A 25062-nucleotide genomic window follows, 5' to 3' on the forward strand; every position below is an offset into this window, starting at 1 on the left:
GCCATGAAAAATGTTATTCTCCCTATTTTGGGGTCAAACAGGTTGACAGGTCTGCGATGTTACATTCAGCTGAGAAGGCCACTGCTATGGGTGTTCACGCGTCCCAGTCCCCAATTTTGGAATGTGAACTTACGTTATTGGGTACTAAACCATACAGGAGAGTCGATCCGTTTTTAGGATTGGAGAGGCAAACTTACCGCTCATGGACTTAATCAGAAATATACACAAATTAGCCACAAGATGTACCTCCTCATTTATGTTCTACACCCTTCCCCATATCTATGTAGACATGTGACAAATCACTTGATTTGCGCAGGAAGGGAGCAAAAAATGAATTGGTTGGGGAGGGGGTCGGGAGACATCCCAATTAAGTAAATAATACACATTTTGTCATTATTTTGACCGACATGGAACACTAAAAAAATTCAATTTTTTTCATATCAAAATGTTAATTATTTTATCCCAAAAGTTTATTCGAATATTTCAGGGAATTTCGACCCTTTCTCAAAATTGAAACCCTATTCTTGAATATCAAGTTTGTGTTAAAATTGCCATCTTTAATTTAACCGAAATTCTCAACACTAGACTACTTTATCTAAAAATTAAGCTTCTTCGATTTATTTCGACCTCTTCTTTAATTCCCTCCGTGTAAAATGTCGATTTCTTTTTTGGTTTTAAATATTTGCCTTTTTACTAGAAATTTTTATATCACAATGTCGATATAAATTTCAACTATTTTAAATCCAAAAATTAACTTTTCTTGATGAGGATGGTACTAATTAAATGGAAGAAGAAAGAGGGGGGCTACATGAATTGGCTATTAACATTATTGGTGAAATATCGACATAGTACTTAGATTTGAGCAATTACGAGGTAAGTAAAAAGACAATACATCGTTTGATAGCCTAACACTCTCTTTGCTGGTACAAAGATTTAACTGAATAATCCAGCACTGACAGGGAATGGAATTCATTAAAAAAAGAGGTTCGGTCGGAAGGGGTTAAACATGTACTCCTTCTAAATGGGGCGTATCGAGGAATTTGCCAAGGGAGGGCGAAGTCTGTAGGCAAACTATCTAAGCGGAGCGCCACCATGTGTCGGCGCGAAGCGTACAAGGAAATTTTGGCCGAAAATGGCTCCCAGATCGCTGGAAATGGCACTTCCCAGGCCTTGTTAGTTGCATCTAAGCATTTATTATGTTGAAATTACTAGCAACATCATACAAAAATACAAACAATATTCTCAAGGGGGAGGGGCGGTCGTCCTCTGCCCCCCCCTCCCTATGGCTACGCGCCTGCCTTCACATTATTTGAAACAGACGGTATTCAAACGTTTGTGTTTATTGTTTGTTTATGCATCCACTAGCAGATATTAGGGTGCGGGAATGCGTACAAACCATGCTTTTGGCCCAAATTGTAACCGTTGGTTGGGGACTAACATCCCACCCCTAGTTTTAAAACTGTCTGTTTCCACCAGACATGCTATAACGTTACGTACATTCATTTCTATTGGCGCCAAAATGTCTGTTACAAATCTCAAACATCACCCGCGAACAGCTGGGAAACACCTGTATATGAATATCGGTGACTCATGCTATTGAAATACCTGTTCACATCTAGTATATATCAGTATCACTGACAATGAATGGTTTAGTGTTATATCAGTGGAGTTTCAGAGTACGTAGTATATTCGTGGAGGTTGTTTGTTACCATTGACTTGTTGAGTGGTTATTAAGATGGATTATTTAATGGAGAGGAACCGCTGTGAATAGTTAAAACAGTAATTATTGATCAGAGAGATAATTTGACGGTATGGTATAGAGGCATAGGCTAGGATGTGTACAAAGACCAGGCCAAACTTAGGCTATAAACAAGACTACTAATACAGTTAGGCTATGTTAAAAATCTCACACATCACCTGCGAAAAACTAGAATTATACTTTTAGCGAGAGGACATGCTTAGCAAATCTAACTCATAAATAATAGAGTTCTTAGCCTAGTTGTTGACTGAATATCAGAAAGGTCCAAGTTAAAACATATCTTAACTCCAAAGGAATTGAATAATATACAATCGAGACACTGATTTTTCTTTAGGGATCTTAAATTAAGCGAAGAATAAGACCAGCGATTAACATTCTAGGTGAGCTGATGCCTAAGGTCCTTTACTTCGAAAACAATTATTTCATTCTAGCTAACAAAAAGTATCTATAGACAAACTTTGGAACTTTGTTATCCCTTCAAAAATTTTAAATCACAGAAAATGGTTCAACTCAGTTTTAATCGTACATAACATAGCCTTATAGGCATTAATACAAGTCAATCTATAAAATTCCACAATTATTATTTTAATCACCTAACTTATTAAATATACCAGGTCAGACGTTTGAGCCACTTGTGTGAGAAACCTGCAGCTTTTTACCGAGCAGGCTAACTGAAATAATGTTATTTAGGCCTAATAACTGATTATTAGTTGAAAGACCATACTCCTGTCAATATACCTAACACTTTATAAGAAATATAGCTTTGTTAAATACTGTATAGGGCCTAGAGCTTTGAGCCTCTATAAAACAGCTTTCCAATTTAAGTCTTATAATAATTAAATGAAATACATAGTTATTAAAAAGAAATCTTTCGTCCATGTCTTTCCAGCAGCAACTAGATCGTGGTGTTCTACTCACAGCTGGTTTGTCTTAACTTTGCCCAGTACTTAGTTATAAAAACCGTACGTCATTTCCAAGCCAACAGATTTATTGCCACATGATATTTAAAAAGTAAAATGGTTTTGAAATTGAAGTGCGCCACCTCTTTTACGCTGCTGCAACACTCAATAGCAGAAGTTCGCCAGAGGCGTAGCTCTAACGTTACTTTTAAAAGGGCGCCATTATCTCATTAAACTTGTGATTAACTGATTTATCTCCAGGTGTTTGTAAATCTATATTTGTCCGCTAACTGTCACACGCGCTGAACTCCATAGTAACAGTCTACAGAAGATATTACAATGAAGCAAACTTAACAGTAATAATTATTTAGTATAATTAAACCCTCAAGGATATGAAATGTGTCCAGATAATAATATTATTTGTAAAAAAAAAAATTGTAAAAAGCGGATGGTACTATTTAATTGGAAGAAACGATAAAGTTTAGAAAGTTAAAATCATAAGCAATAAAAATCATAAGCAATACCCAATTTAGGAATATCTACAAACACAAAGAAAGAAAAATGTAATATTTCGAAAAAAAATCTACTAGAAGTTATGTCACACTCAAACCGTAATGTAGGAATGAATTTGATAATTAACTAATTAAACACAGATGGACATCATCTTTAAACAAATCATATTAATTGGAAATAATTCAAATTCAAGCAGAAAAGTAGGATTTGGATCAATAATTAAATAATTTGTATATTAAAATGTTAGTTTTAGCCTCATCAACCCTTTTCTCTTGAAACTTGAATTTGATCTATATCTGCTTCTCTGTGATGATGGACATCATTTTGAAACAAATCATATTAATTGGAAATAATTCAAATTCAAGCAGAAAAGTAGGATTTGGATCAATAATTAAATAATTTGTATATTAAAATGTTAGTTTTAGCCTCATCAACCCTTTTCTCTTGAAACTTGAATTTGATCTATATCTGCTTCTCTAAATTGCATCTTAATTATCAGTAACAACTTATTATTTAAATACAATTCTTCAAAAAATCATTAAACTTGATAAAAAAACCTTGCATTTAGTTGAAGTAAATGCTTCTTTTTCATAAATCCTATTACATTAGTGACTAACATTTAGATTTTAAATTACAATTTCCAACTGAAAGTTCTAAATAAAAACCAAAAAAAATAGATCAATATTTTTCTTCAAAAATATAATCTCAACTATTGATTACCCAATTTTTGTACAACTCTCAACCCGTCTTTGAGATTTGTTTCCAATTAAATAATAAATTAAAATTGCTACATTCTATTCATTTGTATCCATAATTTCTTATTTTATAAAACCCTACTAGCTATAAAACCTTTAATTAATCATGTTATCGTAAAACAATAAAACTAGCCCTTTAATCGTACATTACCACTTTATTTTTCTCTAATCTAATCTAATTATTTCTGTTAATATTTGTCTCCTCTTAAAATCAATCCCTTATTTCCGTTTCATTAATTTATTCCTATTTACAAATAAACACGACCTAAATGTCCTAGTTTATCGCTTTACTTTCCTTTATTCTTATTTCGTTATTTTTCTTATTTATAATATCATAATAATTATTCTAATCCTAACGAAATCCAATCTATTTATCTCTATCTACTATATTACTCAGTAACTCTATTCTTTCATTCTAGATTCCTATCTCCTGTGTGCGTCTATTCCTCTGCTCTCCTAGAGTTGATGAGTCTGGTCTGAACCTTATCCTTCAGTCTGGTCTCTCTCTCTCTATCCTGAGTTCTCTCCAGAAGCTGTGGATCACTGACGGCAACAGGAGACTAACTAATGAAGAGTTGGCGGCCATCTTGTCTTACTCCACACAGTGTACAAGCTTGGAGGAGCTGAAGTAAGTATTCCGGTGTAGATGTTAGAATCATCATAACAGTTAAACAGGGAATTAATTTAATTAATAAAAGTTATCAATATTAAACTAACAATAGAGAATGTAAGGTAAGCTGTGATTGGATTTAAATTAGTTTAGTTGGATTTATTTGAACAATTAGGTCATCGTAAAAGGAATTTTGTAGAATGTTATGATAAATAAAACAAAATATTAATTGATAAATAGGGTATATTTTGAGAGGGTGTTGGTAATAGAGGGGTGCAGGGGTGGGTGGTGGTTGTTTAAACTGTTCTTTGTTTATTTTAATGTTAACATTTAACTAAATAGGTTTTAGAATTACAGGAATGTTTATTAGGATAAAATAAGAGATATATAGACAGGGAAATTGGATTTTAATAATTCTAGCGAGTAATATTAATATTCTAAAGTAAAGTTTTATAAGGAAAAACTGTTACTTTTGACTGAAACCTCTGAAATAGTTGATTTTCAATTATTTGCAATTAATTTAAGAAAACAAAAGAGATTGAAAATCGTTATTAATTTTAAACTAGTAAAATGATGGCAATAATAATAGCATAAACTCCTCAAAATTTTGATCAGATTATGATACTCTAGCAAAACTGAAACGCATACAAAAGAAGCAACCAATAAAATAGTTTTAGTTGTCAAAATTTAAATAATAGTTACTCAAAATAAGTTAACTTATTAAAACAAAATAAAAGTTAACTAGAAGGAAATAAATAATTGCAATTGAGTTAACTATATAGTAAAAAAAATGTATTGCCATAAATATCATTAAAGGCAAATCTGTATATCTGATATATTTCAAAGGTTCAAATTTAAACCGCTTAAACTACATCACTTTCTTTGTTATAGTTTGAAATACGATGTTATACAAAAAAAGCTTAATTATGATTTATGCTTATATTTTAACCTAATTTTTTAAACAATAATTACAAAATTAACCGAGAGCTTCATCTTTGTTTAATTGATAACTTTAAACAAAAACTGTATAATATTTTAATATTCCTCGTATTAATGTTACTTCATACTTGATTCGATCATGACGTCCCAACTTGGTCCGTCCCAATGTAGTGTTATTTTATAGACCCACCCCCCCCCCACCCCAAACCAACCCCTCCTCTCGCCTCCTCTCGCCTTCTTTGCTCTCACAGATCAAACCTCGTAAAAGTTTCTCCTTTCCGTCTTTACCATTCACAACAAAATCAGTAACATCTTCAACTTACAGCTGACGTGTTACTAAGAAAAGAAAATATTTAAGTTGCATCCATCACCCCCCACCAACCCCCCGCCCCCCACCGCGCATCACCCAAATCTCGAAAGAAAAGACAAAAGCTATTGAGTAGTTACATAAATGAAATATATGAGAACGAAAGCTGCTTAACGTATGTTATATGTGAAACAACGCCATTCCGGGAATAACTGTGACCGCGGAGAAAAATATTACTGGAAATAACACACTTCGGGGGTTTTGTTTGGTCTGACCATGGAGGTAAAATGGTCTGACTATAAACAAAATGTAACAGAGAATGTTGATTCCCTATCTAGACTAAATACTTTACCCCAATCCCAGTGTGCTCTTGGGTAATTTTAGTCTCGCCTCCTCTGCCCCACTCCCCTTCAGACACCTTACCTGTACCCACCACCACCCCTTCCTTCACCCCCCCCCCTTCGCACATCATCTATTTTAGGGAGCCCTTCAAATCAATTCCGTTTCTACCCGATAACATCATCACCGTTTTAGTACACACAGTAGGCCTACTCTACTTCTACAATAGTTTTCTGCACAGACGGTTGATTCAAACAATTTATTTCTTACGTAAAATAAGTTGACAGTATATATGACACACCTGGATCTCCCGTAAATACCTAATTAGCATAATAATAGATGACACGAGCCAGGGTTAAAGATAATGAATAGAAAAACGGGACACGCGTCTAGTGTACACCTGGAATATTGTAACTGTCATACAACGTAACCATGGAAACCGACGATAAGTAGGTCAGTCCGTGTCTAGCAGTGGCTGGGAATAATGCATCTGTTTATTCAATACGGGTTAGGTATATATCTAACAGCCATTCAGTGATACTGTATGTCATATGCCATGATATTACGACGTGTTCTCATCATTATTCTTTGTTTATATATTTTAAATGAGTAAACTTGATTTCCTTGGTTGTTTAATACATCCCTCACTTGCTCCTCTCCCTAATTTGATAGAAGGATTGTTTTATTTGCCTTTTTTCGCTTTTTTTTCTGTACTTCTCGTTGGTATATGGAAGTCTGCCTAATTAGCACATATATAAATAGCTCTTAATGTAACTCAATATCTAATATGTGACTACAAACATTGCGGGTTCTTAATTGCCTAGTTTATGGAGAACAGTTTTGTTCTGTGAAGTTGATTAAACGGTTAAACGGAAGAGATAAAATATTGCTCGTGTTTAGCAGGGAAAGGGTAATTCGAAGTTCATGTCGCCTTACCAAATGTATTAATATTAACCAAGCTAATATATTTCTCAGCCATAAATCATAAACAAGCAAGAAAACAATGCACATAAGATCCTTTAAAATTCGTTTGATGAGATCTTTTATCTCTTTAAATATCGAATAATATACTGCACTAGTTCTTTTTATCTACACAGAACAGGCGAAAGGGATTAAATTATTCCATCGAAGTTTAAAATGTATAACGGATAACGTTAACTAGAAATCGATTACAAATTTGCAACTTAACTGTTTTTTAGCGAATTTAGAAAGGCTTAGAAGGCTGTCATCATCGCCTTCAGACTTTCTTCCAAATGGTTTACATTATTGTTATAACACACGCTAACAAAATGAAGTACAGATTTCTATTTCGGTACACAATGAATGAACGTACAAGTTAACAATCAGAATAAACACTTATACAACTGCCAGGGTCATATCCAGGTCGTAAATATGGCCACGGTTCATTTAGTTTTGTTGCTGAGAAGGATAAAAAGAAGCAGTAATTCACTTGTTGAAATGAATTCATTGCGTCATAATTTGCGATGTTTTACATGAATCATGGTGGTATGTTTATTAAAACTGAACATAAGTATATTGTGATAGTGACCAGGCGCGTATCCAGGATTTTCTAACCCGGGGGGCGCGAATTACTATCTAAGCGGAGCGCTACCATCGGTTGGCGCGCAGCGTACAAGAAAATTTCTGGTTTTGATACCCCCCAGATCACCGGAAAAAGCACTTCTCGGGCTTGAAAATGACCAACCAGATGTACACTTTTGCCTGAGAACCAAGTGTTTCCCAAAAGTTTTTTCCATCCATAACCTTTTTGCAGATTGTTACCAGTCACACATCATGTTCGACCTCATTGCATGTCCTATGGATCATTGCTTTTGTAGGTGATTCTACGTCACGGCCCACAATATCCGAAAGCCCCACTTTTCAAGGTTTTAAGCCCATTATTTGGTGAGAATTTGAAAATTCACATTTCTCGTGAATAAAATCACTTCAAAACATACCCATAATGTTGCACAAAATTCAATCTATGGACAAGCAATATAGAAAAACCTCCTTGAATCCCTAACAGACAGGTCAAAGTTGCACGAGTAGAGGAAAGTATGATGTAGAATGTTGGTGAGAAAATTTTGGAAAATTCAGACACAGTTAATTTATTGGTGTAGAAATATTGCAACCTCTTATAATGGCTATTATAAAACTTGGTTGAAGGAAATGAAAAATAGCAGATATTTCCGATATCAGGTATATCGAAACCGAACACTACACACATAGGCATAGGTCCCGTAGGAGGCGGTGGCTGCAGCCCCCCAACCCCTAACCCACAACCAAATTTTTCCCCATCTTTTTCAGGCACCTACTGAAAGAAAAATAAATAGCAACGAATAGCTTAAAAATGGATCTCCTTGGTAATTAAAATAAAGTTGTAAGCTTGGCCGACATTACTACTGTAAAAGAGAGTTTTGACATAAATGGATCTGTATGATTTTTCTCCATCTACATAAGACATTTGGTTGTTTACATAGCATCGGTATACTGTGCAACTTTCACGGACCGTAAGGTACACGATGCTATGCACTGTAATGACCGATGCTTGCTTATATGATATTGGCATTGATATGTTGAACGCGCTTCGCGCGCGAAAAATTTTGGCTCTTTTTCCGGGCAAGTCATTACAGCCCCCAAATCCAATTGGGCTCCTACGCCTTTAACTACACACATAGACAGTTTTTGAGGCTGTTTATCGTGGAACATGCATTTCAATGCTCACTGATATGATGTTTTATCTGCTCTTTGCTTTACAAATTCGAACAGGCGTGTAGCGAGTAATTGCCAAGGGAGGGGCGAAACCTGTAGGCAAACTATCTAAGCGAAGCGCCACCATGAGTTGGCGCGAAGCGTACAAGGAAAATTTTGGCCGAAAATGCCTCCCAGATCGCTGGAAATGACACTTCCCAGGCCTTGTAAGTTGCATCTAAGCATTGTCTATTTTGAAATTACTAGCGATGTCATAAAGAAAATTTGCTCGGGGGGCGGTCGCCCCCTTCCCGAAATGCGTCAAGTCTCCCCCGACGACTCGGTCGAGTTCAAGACCAGCCACAGTTGGTTCCATATAGCACAATTGTACAATTATTTAAGGCGTCCATACACACACGCGTTATCATAGACCATATATAGTATTTATATAGATACATTAGTGAGAGAGGAAAAATGGAAACGTCAAAAATGGAGTTGTCGGTGTAAGGGGTAGGGTGAGGCGCACACCCCCTCCGTAATCCTTGATCTGTCACTGGCTACCCTGTGTATATTACAGGGATCAGCGCTTTAACTATGACTGTTCCTCTTCTCTTCCCGAGGTCTTGGCTATCTTCTACTCCCTCCTTTTTTCCTTTTTCTCTCTTTTTTCTTTTGCTTTTCCCTTCCTTCCTTTCCTCCTTTTCTTTTTTCCCCCTCCTTTTCCCTTTTTTCTTCTCTTTTTTTCTCTCCTCTTTTCCTTACCCGGGGGGCGCGCGCCCCAACGCCCCCCCGGATACGCACCTGGTGACATGGTGGACAAGTAAAAAGAAAAAGAAAGGAAAATACAACAGAAAAGAAACCGAAGGAGAGGTGTTATGTCCCTGGAAATACAGTTAGTAGAGATCTGTGGGTTATTGTATTCCGTCGGTCGCACATACGGGGTTTTCCTCCCTTCAAATCGCAGCGAATAGGGTGAAAAAAATGTAAAGTAGTTGTGTCTAAATATCGCGAGTCTACTCTTTCAGAACGCATGAAAAGAAACATGAATACTCTACGCATAGACCTCTAGGCATAAAAATGCAAGATAACGTGTGTACACTTCGTGACGGGTGAGCTTGGTGTTTTAGCGTTTACATAACGCGTTGCCAAATTTTTCAACAATGTTGTTTGCTCTCAATAAACCAACGATTACGTAAGGCATGATCTAGGTTTTGAACTGTTGAAGAACCATAAACCCGAATTTTGCATACCTAATTAAAGTAAGTCACTATCTTCTCTCAACTTTGTTGACCTATTTCGTATGTATACACACGCTCAGTTATCTCAACACTACATTGTTTTAACGCCAGCCACATGACGTAATACGCATTATACAGGACGATAAACTTGGCGATACACAGTTTTATAGTTTTATAGATAAGTTTTATAATGCTGGCGTCACACTGTCCCGAAGTTGACACCAGATGGACATACGATAAAGAAAATGTTCAAATTCGGCTCTGATCGTAAAAACATCAGGCCATTCGTGAGGGCATCGTAAGCCATCGCATGACCGCCGGTGGAGTTTTTCAGGCTCAGGCAGCAACTTCGTGAGCGGTGGCAAAATCTTTGGCATGCCAAAAAATTAACGGAAGACCTTGCGAAGGTTCATTTTCGTCTTGATTTCGTGTGTCCATTTTTCCCTTCGTAAGGCCATCGTGAGGGCATCTTATCAAATCGTGTCATCTTCGTTTTTACTTCGTATGATCATCGGTGCCATCGGGCATTTTCGCCTCACGAAGACAAAACGAAGGAAACAAGAAGCTGCCCGATTGTCTTATGAAGGCAACACGACTACGTGAAGCCCTCGCAATGCCGTCGAGTAACCATCGTATTATAGTACGATGACATCGCGATGGGACCACGGTGTCGGCGAAGACAGCCGAATTTGAGAACCTCAAGCGTTTCCCAGGTGTCATGTTAACGTGGACATATAAAGACCAGCCTCAGAGCATCTTCCTCAGTCATTCCTAAGCAACTTTACAGAGTAGAGGCGTGTGTAACTCCCAAAGCTGCAATCACAATCACAATTAACCACAATTCAGTTCCTGCAGAATGGCCTACTTTGGTGATGAGACAATCAGGAAAAAGAAAGCAGCAGCATTGCTTGTTTTGATGTACCTCAGAGAACATGATGAGCAACTTTTACAGGCCCAGCACCTCCTCTTACAATAAGAAAGCATTGTTTTATTTCACTTTGTCATTTCTTGCTATTTGCCTTTCTAGCATTCGACAATGTACTTATCAATACGTCGTCGTGTATAGCCATCGTGTGGCCTTCGTGTGGCATTCGTGTATCCTGCGGGTAAACTACTTATATAGAAATGCACATCTTCGTGTTGCCTTCGTGTGTGGTTCGGGTGCCATCGTGTGACCTTCTGTAGGCATCGTACATGCTTCGGCTGTTGATTGGCTGTTGACCAAGTTCGGGGCCATCTTCGTGCGAAATTCAAACTTCCATTCGCGACAGTGTGACGCCTGCATTACGTTTAATGGAATGCATAGAGTATTCATTTTGAGAGGTTTAACATAATTTGACAGTTTAGTGGTTTCTTGCATAAAATCAAAGTCACATGCTCCACTGCACCTCAGTGTTTGTGCCTCCACCTTCCAATCACACTTTTCTTTTGCGAATCAACAAAGATCACATTATTGGGATTCTTAATAAATATTAAGAACATGAAGTTGTAACAATTACTTGGTATGAGTTGGATATTTTGGACACATGCAGCTCTTCATTGAGAACATATTTGAAAACGATGATTTGATTGTGAAATGGTTGGGGAAACTCTTATTAACTCCACACAAAAAAATGATATTATTTTTATTAAATTGGATTTGGATCAATGGCGAAATAACAACTCGTGCAATTTGTTAAAATTATTGAAGGTTGATATTGAATACATATTTAAATAGGTAAGGACCCTTGGTATACCTGTCTTGTTCATGTAATAGTAACATTTTGTGTTTACCTTTTACTGAAATCACCCGAGAGGAACAGTTGTTTCGCCCAGTAGAAAATGTTGCTATGCCCTCGACCCTCCTACCCCTCTCCCTTACATTCTTCCTTCGTTTTAGTGTATGTTTTGCAGGTTTGTTATCCCGCCATTACATTGAAATATGTAATATGTAGCATCTTAAACTCTTTAGAGATTAAGAAACAATTTTTTTTCAGCCTTAAGATGAATTATTTCTAGATTTCGTATCTTAACTCTAACAATCTCAGACATTTAGTTCTCATTTAAAACGAGGATTCACGAAGACGAGTTATATCATCAATACATTTGCTGAAAATAACATACGATATAAATCACGTGATCCGAGCGGAAAATGTCAAGCGGTTGTTACGAGGATTTACTTCGTTTGCTCTGTTTGTTGTGTACAATGTTGTATTTCTACATGTTTGAACAACTTTATATTAATTTATAATATAAACATATAGACAGTTTAGCCAATGCTGATAATGTGGACGGCTATAGATTTCACAATATCAACCACATACAATTTACATACAGCAGTTCCAACTACCATCATTATTATCAACAATACTATTTCCATTCTAGCTTATTTTTCGTAGAATCGTTTGAACACAAGACTTGTGATGATAATTAATTCTGATCATAATGATCAATCAGATGTGATTTATTTCCTTGTTATTTATTGTTTGCGTTGTTATCTTCATTGATTTAGTAAACAATAAACCTGACTAGGAGGACATTCCTCTACGTCTTCTACATCTTACACGATGATTATTCTACTTCTCTCCATAGGTTTGGTTCATACAATCTGCCAGGCACTATTCCGGTTGGATCCATTCCATCATCCTTGAAGTCAAGAAACGTGAAAGGTATTGTCACAATGACGTCATAATGGACACACTTAAAATTTCTTACATTTTTCTCAAGGCTTGACCAACTATGTGAATGCCTGTTGACTTGTTGATTGTTGTTGATTCACAAACAATAGAGTAATGAATCAGCAACACATGATTACCATTTTATATGAAGGAGACACCTAAAACTAAGTCTTGTGATAGTAAACAACGAACTAAATAATAGAAATGTAACAACACTTAATATTGCTAAGCTTGGTTGATTTAAGAGATAAGTCATATTCCTTTCATTTCACTCTTTCGAGATCACTGCACTACAACATGTTTTGTGAGTAGCCATCACATCAATTGATGCTTTAAATCTCTCTCCTAAAATGTAGTTGGTTCACACACCTTGGGCAACTTAATTACACTGCGACAGTTATCGTGTAAGGTTTTGAAGTAATGTTGTGCATCTCGGAGTCTGTCAACTCCCCCCTCCTCCCCCTCCCCCCCCCCGTTAAACACACACACTTAAACACATCAACACCACCGCTTAAACCATTCTTTCAATCTGAATTGCAGAATAAAGCCGCGAAGTTTAACTTAATTCTTTTCCAAGTTCCGCAAACGAAGTAATTTTGTCTCTGAAATTGCTGCAAAGTGTATTAAAAAATAAGCGAAAACAAACCACAGACCAAATGTATGGGAACTGTTGGTGCTAGATGTATCGTGCTCGAAATATACGAATAGTTAAAATTAGCATAACGGCTTTATAAAGGCAAAGATAAAAAACTCGTTCTGCAGTTTTTTTACAGGAAGAGAGGGTCAACAAAGCCAACATCATATATGGGAAGCAAGAAGTGGGGGGGGGGGGGGGTATGTGGTCTTTCCCCAGAAAAAGGGGAAGTTTGACTTCAAATGATACCTTCTGAGGCATAGTTAGACTTATATGACTTGAATTATATATCTAAGTCTAAACGCAATATTGTGTTTTAACTATTCTAAGTTAGTTTGACATGCGTGGTGGGGGGTGGGAACACTCCATCACCCCTTTGATCGGCGCTTGAAAAGAGTACAATCTACATGTAGTGGCGACCATTAACATCCATGCATGATTTGCCTTGAAAAAATAATAGTAGAAATAAAATGTGGGTAATGATTTGAGAGAAAGCATTTAGAACTATATGTGAATTTAAAACCATATTTTATTTTGTTTAATTTATACACTTACGAAAGGAAGAGTTATAATACAAAAACGAAGAAAAGAAAACAGAATCGGTCTGTCTGTTACTCCCCTTACGTCTACATTTTCATAGATTTGGATATATTTGGCTAATGAAATGAAGCAGCTTTCAGAGGATTCGCCCCCATCCCCCCTTCCCCCTCCCCCTTAAGTCCATCGGATCCACACCAGCCTGCTTGGAATACATTATAGATAAATACAATTTATTTATTACATCTGTTTTGTGTTTTAGTGCTTTAAACTCGCTACGAGAGAACATAACACCAAATGCAAAAACGTCAGGGGTTTCCCCTTGTGGAACCAACCAGGGCTTGAAATATATTCCAGAGAAAGCCCCTCGATCCCGCTTGAGCTCTCAGAAACGTTCTGTACAATTTTGAGGTTCAGCTTGCTACTGACGACCCTATCTAAAACTTCTGCCGCTTCCGGGGTCTTCGCATCGCACCCTTTAATAGCATCAATCTATCAAAGACTATATCAAATTTACATTTTTGATCAGTAAATCTGCACACAAAGCGAAATGTGCATAAAACTGGCTTGATGCTTATTTGATGAGTACTAGTTTAATTTTCGAGCCATCAATTTACATATTGTGTACAGTTTTACATCGGTATTATATACTTAATGAGGTAACGATGTATACTTTATTCTATATATTTAACGCGTGTTAATCTTGCAAGTAGTAGTTAAGAGAGGTATTCAGATACAATTCAAGTAGTTTTATTCATCGGTCAACCAGGTACGTAGCTAAGGCTTGATGGTTGGGGGGTGGGGGGGGGGTCGTGTCGTGGCTGAAATTCCAACTGGATGGGTTTTGAAGCAAGAAAATTCCGATTGCTGCCTTGTACCCCACCCCCCTCCCCTGCGCTACTCGTCAACGATACGGTCAGTCAGACATCCCATCTTTCGCGACTGCACTTTTGTTCCGAACTTGTTTCGATACATTTGTACTCACTGGCCATCACATCACAAACTTATTAATCATTCTGGTTTAGCAAGTAGGCAACTGAGTAGAAGTTATCTGCTTTAAGGCTACATAGACTAATAACTACAAAAGCTATGTTAATGTAACAAATGGGAAAACTTTTTTTTCTTTAACAAATTATATTCGACGACAAAGTGAATTACCAAAAAAAGCACCGGGGTTTTTCCTAGCGAGCTTAATATTATTATTATTTGGGGGCGGGGCTATTTATCACTAACATGAACAATCTGCCTATCATCTTCGTCAAGAACCAATAGATTTCTTAGAAATAAGTATATAAACATATTGTAAAAACATACATTTTTCAGTGGTTGCGTTTCTCACCTAGGCCTTTATATCACTTCGATATGGACCTATTCGGTGGCGATATACGCCAATCCGTATTAACTAGTAATAACCTGATGGTCAACTCTGCTTTAAGTTGAATAAACACAGTTCACAGATAAAACAACTAACACTAGTAGTGTTTACGTGGCAGCCATATGCATATAAAATAGCTTTAAAGGGCGCTAGTATTCAATTTTAGTCAGTCTGACTCTGCCAATGCGAAACGTAGCCGGGAAATATCCCTAGGGCGGGGAAGATGCAGTTAAGGAAAATACTAAATATCGCCCACATGTTACATATACCAAATTAATCGAGAGGTTTCTCAACATCATGGATTTCTCGACCACTGTACAATTGATACAATCAGTTGTAACTGGTTAAACCTAGCCTAGGGCCCAATGGAATTTGGAAAAGCCGATACTCTAAAGAATATTTTGTACAACAAAAAATGAAGGAAATCATCAAAAAGTTAAATTTTAGGCCAATCCCCGAACACTTTTTTCACTGCTCAAACCTTAGTTAATTGATGTCAACCTCATACCTTGTTTATGGTCATTACTTCCGAGGAAGATAATTGTCTACTCCTAAGCTATACATTGTTATTTGGGCCCAATTCCGCGAACAAAATAACAACTGATCTATTTCTATAAAATATATATTCCAGTCTAAATTTGGCCAAAATAGTCTTACTCCTATCTTCTACAACTATATAAGATGTAATTGTCTGAATTATAAAATACGAACCAATTTTGGCAAAGATTCAAGAGTTCGGTGAGACGTACCAATTAAGTAACGTACTGTAACGGTTACAACTAGTACTGACTAGCATTGGGTGTTGTAATTGTATACAATATATATTATATATCCAGCAACGTAGCCAGGAATTTGCAAGGGGATGCACATTTTGCGATTGATATGGGGGAGGGGTCTAATGGGAGGGGGTGTCCTGTTTTGAACATTTGAAGGTCCTTAATGCGATTTGGAGCAATGTTTTGCCAGTTTCATCATGATCATATGATATCATATTATCAGCAGATTTTGTTTCCGTTTTGAAATATTCTTTCAGAAAGACAAACATAGTGCTATTTTACCATTTTTCCAGTAGGATGATTCTTGTTTATTGTCCAATGGCTGGACTTTAATACATTTGACGAACTTAACTGATGGATAATATAAACTCTCGTATTTAGCAGTGTAATAATTATTTATAGGAAGCGCGTATCACGTACGATTGCTAGCTGAGCTTCAAAACATGCTGTTCGTGCAACAACTTATGACGAATCATAGAAAGGATGAGAACGCACGTTGTCGTCGTCGTTGTGCATACGGTTCGTGACTCTCCACCGATTAAACGATTAAACGTCAATTTTGACCTAACTTTTTTTCAAATGTTAGGTCATTCACAATCACAGGAATATATGAATAGGCCAAGGTGAATTAGAGTACGACAGTCGGAAATTCCGACAGTCGTACTCTAATTTTCCAACTATCGTCATTTTTACCAAGCTTGGGTGGTGAGACCACCCCCACCCTCCCCGCCCACTCCCACCCTCTCTAGCGTAAATACAAGAAAATAACATTTTTGTATTGAATGTTTTCAACTGTATGGTCCACCATCTTGTCTACAGATGTCTACAAAAATATTGTACACGTAATAATCAGGCGCGTATCCAGGATTTTCTAATCCAGTTGGCGCGACTTACTATCCAAGCGAAGCGCCACCTTCGGTTGGAGCGCAGTGTACAAGAAAATTTCTGGTTTTTATACCCCCCCCCCCCCCCAGATCACCGGAAATGGCACTTCTCGGGCTTGAAAATGACCAACCAGATGTACACTTTTGTCTGAGAACCAGGTATTTCCCAATAGTTTTTTTTTCCATCCATATTTGAAGATTGTCACCAGTCACACATCATGTTCGACCTCATCGCATCTCCTGTGGATTATTGCTATTTTAGGTGATTCTACGTCGCTGCCCACAATACCCGTTAGCCCCACTTTTCAAGGTTTTAAACCCATTATTTGTTCAGAATTTGAAAATATTTCTCGTGAATAAATTCACTTCAAAACATACCTATAATGTTGTACCAAATTTCATCTACGGACAACCAATATAGAAGAACCTTCTTCATCCCCTAACAGACCGGTCAAAATTGCACGAGCAGCCCTGGGGAAGTATGATGAAGAACGTTGGTCAGGGAATTTCGAAAATTCAGACAGTTAATTTATGTAATTAAATTAATTGGTCTACAAATATTAAAACCTCTTATCACAGCTACTATAAAACTTCGGAGGGGGGCGGGGCTGCAAATATTTTTTTGTGAAAATTCGGGCAATATGCTGAGAATTTTTCGGGCACCTACTGAAAGAAAAATAAATTGCAATGATGTAGCTAAAGAAAATCAATAGTTTAAAAAAATTTCCTTGGTAATTAAAATAAAGTTCCACAAAAGCGTAGCCATGTTTACAACTTTCAATTACCTGGAAATCGGCAATTGTTTGGAAGGTATGTGCTATGTTTGAAGAGGTAATATAGTATTGTACGTAAACTGTTACTGTTGCGATGGATTAGAGATTTCAATGTTGAGTAGCTTTCACCGGTGTCATATTTTCGTTTTCGGTGTTGAGTGATTTTATCCACACAGGTAAAAGAACCATTACGAATGGCTAAAAATAGAAATAGTAAGCAATTAAAACAGCCATCTACACTACAAGAAAGTTATTTCATTAAATTAATCTTCCGTAATCGCGTGTCTTGATTAATCAAAACATGGCAATAATGAATTTAAAGCACTCTCGTAGCAGTTACGAGATCCCCCCACCCCTTTTCAGAAAACGGGTACCCGTTTTGTGTGTTTTCGATTCGGGTACACGAATGTTCGGTCGGGTATCCGGGTAACCGACTCAGGACGAGAATGTTTGTACTCATTAAATACAAATAATGCTCAAGCGAAAGTTTTCTTCCTTCGCTTGGATCAAGTAAATTATCATGGATGCAACTTTGCTGCATGCTATAGTAGTCTCTGGTGAAAAAAAAGGAATTATCGTTCGTGACATACTCTCAGGACATCGGAAATGGGATCACGTGATAATGACGAGCAATGAAATGTTTCATTTCTCTGTACAATAACACATCTATACTAAGATTCTAGCTTAAATGGTTATTTAAAATTATTTAATAGTTATGCAAATACATACAAACCTCTCTATCTCCACCCCTCAACATTATTTCTCGGACTCGTACACATGAGATTCAGAGACGATGTAGTCGAAGTCAAAGTCAGTTTGTGCATTATTTAGAATATTCTAAACCCTCGATATTTGGACTTCATTTTCTGGCACCCTCATAACTTTGTTTAATTTGCTTTTAATTTCTCTTTTTCTTCTTTTAACAAATTGTTTAAACAGTGTTTAATTATGACTCTAGTGATTTGTAATGACTTCACTGATGTTGAGCATTCTCTGATCCGTTCATCGTCTCATGGATTATTATTCTTGATCTGAGCATTGAATACTCGACTATCATGATTTGGTTTCTTAATTCAGTCCAAGATTCGTTTCTGTTTGAATGGGAGCAAATGCTTTCATTTAGGATAATTGTATAATTGATCAGATATGTTAATGAGATGATAACAATTCTAACCTGATTGGTTTTATAACTAAGAGGATAAAAGTTGTAAACTGATCAGGTATAACACCGAGATGATAATGATAGTAAACTGATCGGTAATCTTACTGAGATATAAGGTTTGTAAACTGATCAGCTATATATTACTGATATGATAATGATAGCAAACTAATAAGATCAAACTTAAGGAATCAACTAGATTGATTACTCAGCTAATACGAAGTTATCATCGAGAGCCAACATAAATCTCGTGAATATATTGTTTATGATTTCATTCCAAGCCAACATATCTCTCTTTTATGTTTTTCATCAGTTTGGAATACTACCATCCATGACGAGTATCGTCGTCTGAATCTACAAACCGGTCAATGGCAGGTAAAGAGTCTGATCACCTTTCATTCAGCTTTCACTCATAATGCAAGCTTGTTTGCGCTATGCTGCCCTATCACTGTTTTCAGTGAGTGTAAATAAATCAATATAGTGATACATTATCTGTGAAGTTTATGTGCTGCTGGTAATATTACGAGTTCTGACGTTAAGAAAGAATTTTCAGATACCGTCCCGTTCCTACTTTCAAGTGGGAGGGGGGGGGGGTGGAAAGAGCTGATGGAATACTGCGTGCGAACATGGTCTAAATGAATCTCATCAGTTCTATATTATATACAATTTCCATGTCAGTTTGATATTTCAAACATATAGATATAGCTAACAGATTGACTTTTGGACAAGTTTGCTATATATTGTGCAATCGTTTTGACACATGCCGTTTTATCAATATCCAAATTTTGTGAATTTGCATCTAAAAAAATCAACGTTTATACTGAGATGAAACCGTTGAATGTTATAAATCATATTGAACAGGTCTGTTCTTGTAATTGCTGTATAATTGTTCATCATAACACATAACAACATGTAACAGTCCGTTTAACTGACCATGTATCTTACTGTAGCAGCTCTCTGGTTTTAACTGGTCATGTTTAGGTTTGTAGTTGTTTTTGATGGTGTGAGACGTGGGTTTTCCATGGAGCATTACAACACTAACATATATTACATTAAATTGTTGGTCTTGATCCATGTAATTACTGATCAAACTAAATGTAACCATTTCTATGGTACTTTGCAAATTGATCAAATGCACAGGATGGTGATGTGGGAAATTTGGAAGTTAGTAATAGGACCAGATCTATGTGGAACTCTAAAAACTTATTTCAAGTTGATTTCTATACTGTCTTAGTGTTTAACTCAAATCATGTTGAGAATTTAGTCAAAGCGTAAAGGATTTAATAAAATGAAATAAAACTGCATGCTACGTTATAGGTTATAACGTTGAACAAACCATATAACATTCACTCATAACTGGATATCCTGCAACTAATGAAGAGAGCTAGGTGTGTTGTTACAACCACATGACTGCTACTTATACAAGTTTATTGTCAGTTTGTATTTGTTTGTTTTCAAACCTTTAATATATCTGCCTACTCTCATCTTTCCTGGTGTGATTTTGGTGAACTAAAGTAACATTATGTTTTCAAGGTCCTTATCTTTCCTTTTACGGCCAAGTTTGTTACCAGCAGACTAATTGTAGCAAAAACAACACAAAATATATAAGCTAGAAATATCCATTATGGTATATTTCCTTTGGAATTAAATCTTACTAATAAATTAACTGTGATGCTTAGAAAGATTCAGGGGATTTGAATGATCAGTTGCTTAAATTATGATTTATCCAGATTAGTGTATACGTCACATGACATAACTGTGGGTCCAAGCAGGCTAGCAATAATGAAAGGACGGGTCTGTTTCTTATTTGAAACTAATAAACTCTGGTATATTCTTCTGAAGGGTAATGCTTGTCATGGCCATTTGTCTATATGAAGGGAAGAGGAGCTATTTTTATTGATGACATTTCAAGGGTTCCGATCTAATACTCTTCTTTTTTTTTCTCTTTTTTCCCCTTTTTTCTTGGGGGTGGATAATTGTATTTGTGTAAAATGGGAATAAATTAGAAAACAGAAAGAAACTCTGTAGTATATGTGTAGCTCTACCAACCCGCTTTGTTGTTATCTTGTACGGATACCATGGTAACTAAAATATATGCACTCACTTGATAAAATATTAATATAAGACAAATATTCGTATTATTTCCCTCGTGTTTAGAACAGACACCAAAATACATACATTCGACGACGGGGAGGGTGGGTGGAGTTGTTCCAACTACGGTTTAGTCGGTAACTGATAATCTGATTTAAATATTCATAATTTGCCATCCGCTAATTGCTTATTTATCTTGATAATTATCTTCAAGTGTATAGGATAGTTGATTGCCACATCCATACCTTCCAGTCTCATTCATTTACTTATTGTTAGTGTCTAGGATTGGGTGGAGAGTTGAGGGCGCCAAATAATACAGGAAAAACTCACGTAGACGTTTGTATCACGTTTATTCCAAACGTATAGAAACAAACTTATAGGCCATCAGCTGAAGCTCAAAATGTGGCTGTAAAATCAGTTTCGTTCCAGCAACACCGGGTCTAGACTTTTAATGCATTTTTGGGTAGTTTAATGCATCGCAAACATTATATCAAAAGTTCTCCAAACAATTTCCTGCAGTATTTTTGTAACGCACCCTTGAAATTGGGTATGTTATGTAGACATTACGTGCTACGATGCTATGTATTAGGAACACATGTGCTAACGTTAGATTTGGTACAATGGTGCATACATACCACTCTTTTCTTATATGTTTAATTACGACTGATATATTTTTTTTTTTGTATAATAGTTGGGTCAGGGTTACAAGAATGGTGGAAGAGGATTCTGGTCTAAGGGTCAGTGAGGGTTGTTTTCAGGCATTACAAGTTGTGCCCTCCCCCCCCCCCCCTCCATTTTCGACAAAATGGTAAAAAATCACATTTTCAACTTTGAAATATGAAATACAATTTTTGCACATTATAACTTAAGGGTTTTAATTATAAAAATGTACCACTTTTAATAAACTCAGATATCATGCTTTGTAATAAATCAAATATTTTTAGATCTTCCCCCTATGTTATGAATGCATTTCGTCTGTGCATGTATGCGTAAATATACACATATAATGAAAAGTTCCTCTCCATAATTGTTACACTCCCCATCCAAACTGTTTTACACATGTGACCCCCTCCCCTTCTACTTTACATGTAGCTAAATCCCTAGTTACAGTGAGATGTGCCAATGCCCCAAGACCAGTGAGTTATTTCTTTTGTATAAATCAATATATAAGTTGGCACACTAAGACATCATGGCATATCGTAGATGTGAAATAAAGTTAGTCGGTATATATCCGTTACCTTAGTACTCTTTCTACAGTCTTCTGCAAAACTAGGTACTTTCTCCATGTTACGGAAACGGCATGTTTATAATTCGTATTCCTGCAAAAAGTGTTTCCAAGGGAGTTAACGTATAAAAGAAAAGATCGACAAGGTTTCGAATGGTATTTTGAATAATAATAGTTCTATATTCTACAAATAATATGAATAATAAAGGTGAATGGTACAAATAAGTGAATAACGAAGACAGTTAACTTAAGCCCCAGATAGAAAGAAATAATGTATCTATTAAGACTGGGTCGATACACTCAATGGTGTAGTAGAGCTGGGCCTTTGCGATGATTCAAGATACAGGTTCTTCATCAAAAGGCGCGGCGAGGAATTAATAAGTGATTAAAAGTTCATCCAAGGACAGTTGTACTAGTTATAACAGGATCCACTTCAATTCACTGCATGGAAGTCAGATATGGTATGGAAAAGGGAAAGTCCATTCCGTAGTAGAGGTGGAGATAATTAGATGAAATAAAAGTCACTCAAGACTTGAATATCCTTCAGTCAAAACTTGAACAGATGCACAAAACGTGTTAACAATATGAATAAAACAGGTAAAGAAATGTTACGGCAAAACAATAAAGAACTGTGATATTGGAACAGGGTCAGGGGCGATGGTTCCCCAACAACAGTATATAAACCTCTGACTGGTTTCAGGACGCGGTATTTGCGTCATCTTCATCAGTAAATGTAGTTGTGAATATGCAAGAGGTAAAGCATGCCCATAACACCCTCCTCCCCCCTCCCCTCTCAGCAAAAAAAGTGTGATTGGAAGAAAATGTGGATATTTATCATAAGGTGTCTGGTAGGTAGGGTAATCTACGTAAAACTACTAATAGCTAAAATGAATATATGAATAAGATCATGTTTTCTGGTTCCTTTAAACTCTGGGGAACAAAATAATGACAACATGACTTTGAAAAAGTTAACCCTCTTCACAAACTTCAAACTTGATTAAAATTTCAGACTAAGATATCAAGATTTAACACCATCACAGTTCATCCTCCAAATCATCTTCCCCTGCATCAACAATCTCAACATCTTCTTGGAAGTTGCTGCAATTTCTATATTTACATAGGTCTGTACACGGTAGTTGTGCATTCATTCAGGAACATCTTCCTTTAAGACATTTGCCGACTCTACAGCTACTGCTGACACACTGAAGCAAAACATCTGGGTCATGTGGCTTCGTCATCCAAGTGATTATAAGGTCATCATTTTCAAGTTTCCATCCATGTCCCTCTGGTGAGAGTGCATCAATCCTTTGCTGCAATGCCCTACTGTGAATAGCAGCCTGGTTGGTGCAGTGCTTAACATGCTGGATCAGAGCATCTTTTGTTGGTGGTAAACTCTGCTCTGAGGAGGAGATGAACAGAACACCTTGTACCATGAAACTGGATATTTTTGAGTCTCACATTTTATGATGGGGTACCAATATAATTACAATTCAGCTAGAAATATGTTGCAAATTACTTTAATAATTTCAATGGAAAGATTAACCTGATATTGCATCTCAAAGCGTTTAGAGAATTTTTTAATTTTCCTTGGGGGAGGACCCCCATATTCCAAAAGTCCTAGATCCACCACTGAACACTCAATGAACCACACATTGAAGAGAGTACTTTACCTTTCAAGATCTGTATGTCTTCCTTGTCAAGAATTGTATCTAGTTTCTTCAACATAGAGAGTGGTACCTCACTTCAATGGCAACACGGTATTTTCCTCTAATATTCATAAAATCTGGGCTCATCTTTTTTCCGCTCTGCTGCTTGTCGAAGCAATACTTTAATAAAATGAAATAAAAAAAACAAATTGTTTTGCATTTTCTGTTGATCAAAATGTAAGTTTGAACAAATAAGAACTAAGACAATTTTATTTATATACCATGTGATCTGCTCATTTTCTATGGACAAACAAAGACACATTCAAATTTTGCAAACCAGTGTCATGCAAAAAAGAATTAAAACAGGCTTTTTTGACAGTACAGTACATTATCTCTTAATGTTATGGTTTTAATTATACAATGGTAGATTATATCTGTTACTAATAATAAAGGAGACAGATACTTGTTCATTTTGGTAAAGCTAGACAGGCTGACCATAAGACCTTGCAAACCTAACCTTATTGCACCTTTGTTACACTTATTTTTCTAACTAATATAATATCTCTATCATTCAAATAAAGGGCCACAGTAAGAAAACTATGAAGCCTGTATTTAACACTTAGGCTAGTGCCCCAGATGGAGAATTTGAAACAAATTTCCATTCCTACCACCTTATAACAAAACAAATCAGATGACCATGCCACTAATTATATTATGTTCAGGTCCAACACTGTGCCCTTTGACTTGGATTCTATCCCTCAAGAGCTACTGATCTTGCATTATGCAACTTCTCTTAACACTTCAACTATGCCACAGAAGTACAAGTAGAGTCGTGTAGTATGCTTAGGCTTACCTCCATCGAAAGTCTCTGCCTGCTGCAGCTTGTCCTGCACCCGTTTGCAACGCCGAGTAATGTATTGTTTCTTTTCCCACATATAATAAATTGAACAGGCAATACACCAGAGCTTCTGCTTGGTTTCCTCGATCTTTTCCGTCAATTCTTCGTTTAAAATCATATGGGGTCTCCTCTGGAACTGTCCGTTTTCTTGCAGCAATGTGCTTGCTATCAATGAACCGCCTGTAACACTTATCGTGGAACCCCATCATACTATGCTGTTGAACACACGCTTGATCGTAGTAGGCCATGGAGTAATCAGTAGTACGGCAATATCACTGTCTCCGCCGCTGAGATTAAGCCAATCTTTAGCGCAGGAAGTAACTTTAGTCCATCGTTTATTCGTCAGTGCCTTGACTG

The 25062-nt window shown here is 36.5% G+C and overlaps 1 protein-coding gene and 2 long non-coding RNA genes across 4 annotated transcripts in view; 1 reads left to right on the forward strand and 2 right to left on the reverse strand.

Moving 5' to 3' along the window:
- LOC139970099 (uncharacterized) overlaps positions 1 to 25062 on the reverse strand; it is a 377392-nt gene that overhangs the window by 20871 nt on the left and 331459 nt on the right. The gene's annotated exons all lie outside the window — the stretch shown is intronic.
- The window catches only part of LOC139970066 (uncharacterized), a 114899-nt gene continuing 109022 nt past the window's right edge, over positions 19186 to 25062 (forward strand). Inside the window, exon 1 of the mRNA XM_071975700.1 lies at positions 19186 to 19220. The gene's annotated coding sequence lies outside the window, so the exon portion shown is untranslated. The remainder of the gene's footprint in view (positions 19221 to 25062) is intronic.
- On the reverse strand, positions 22777 to 25032 carry LOC139969344 (uncharacterized). Of its 2 annotated transcripts, none has more exons than XR_011793695.1 (3): positions 24661 to 25032; positions 23832 to 23987; positions 22777 to 23555 (listed from the first exon to the last, which is right to left on the reverse strand). It is a non-coding gene; the product is annotated as an uncharacterized lncRNA (long non-coding RNA). The 2 variants fall into 2 exon arrangements; XR_011793694.1 differs by having other exon boundaries at positions 22777 to 23560; positions 24661 to 25031.

This window comes from Apostichopus japonicus, chromosome 7, assembly GCF_037975245.1.
Source record: "Apostichopus japonicus isolate 1M-3 chromosome 7, ASM3797524v1, whole genome shotgun sequence".
Taxonomy (NCBI): Eukaryota; Metazoa; Echinodermata; class Holothuroidea; order Aspidochirotida; family Stichopodidae; genus Apostichopus; species Apostichopus japonicus.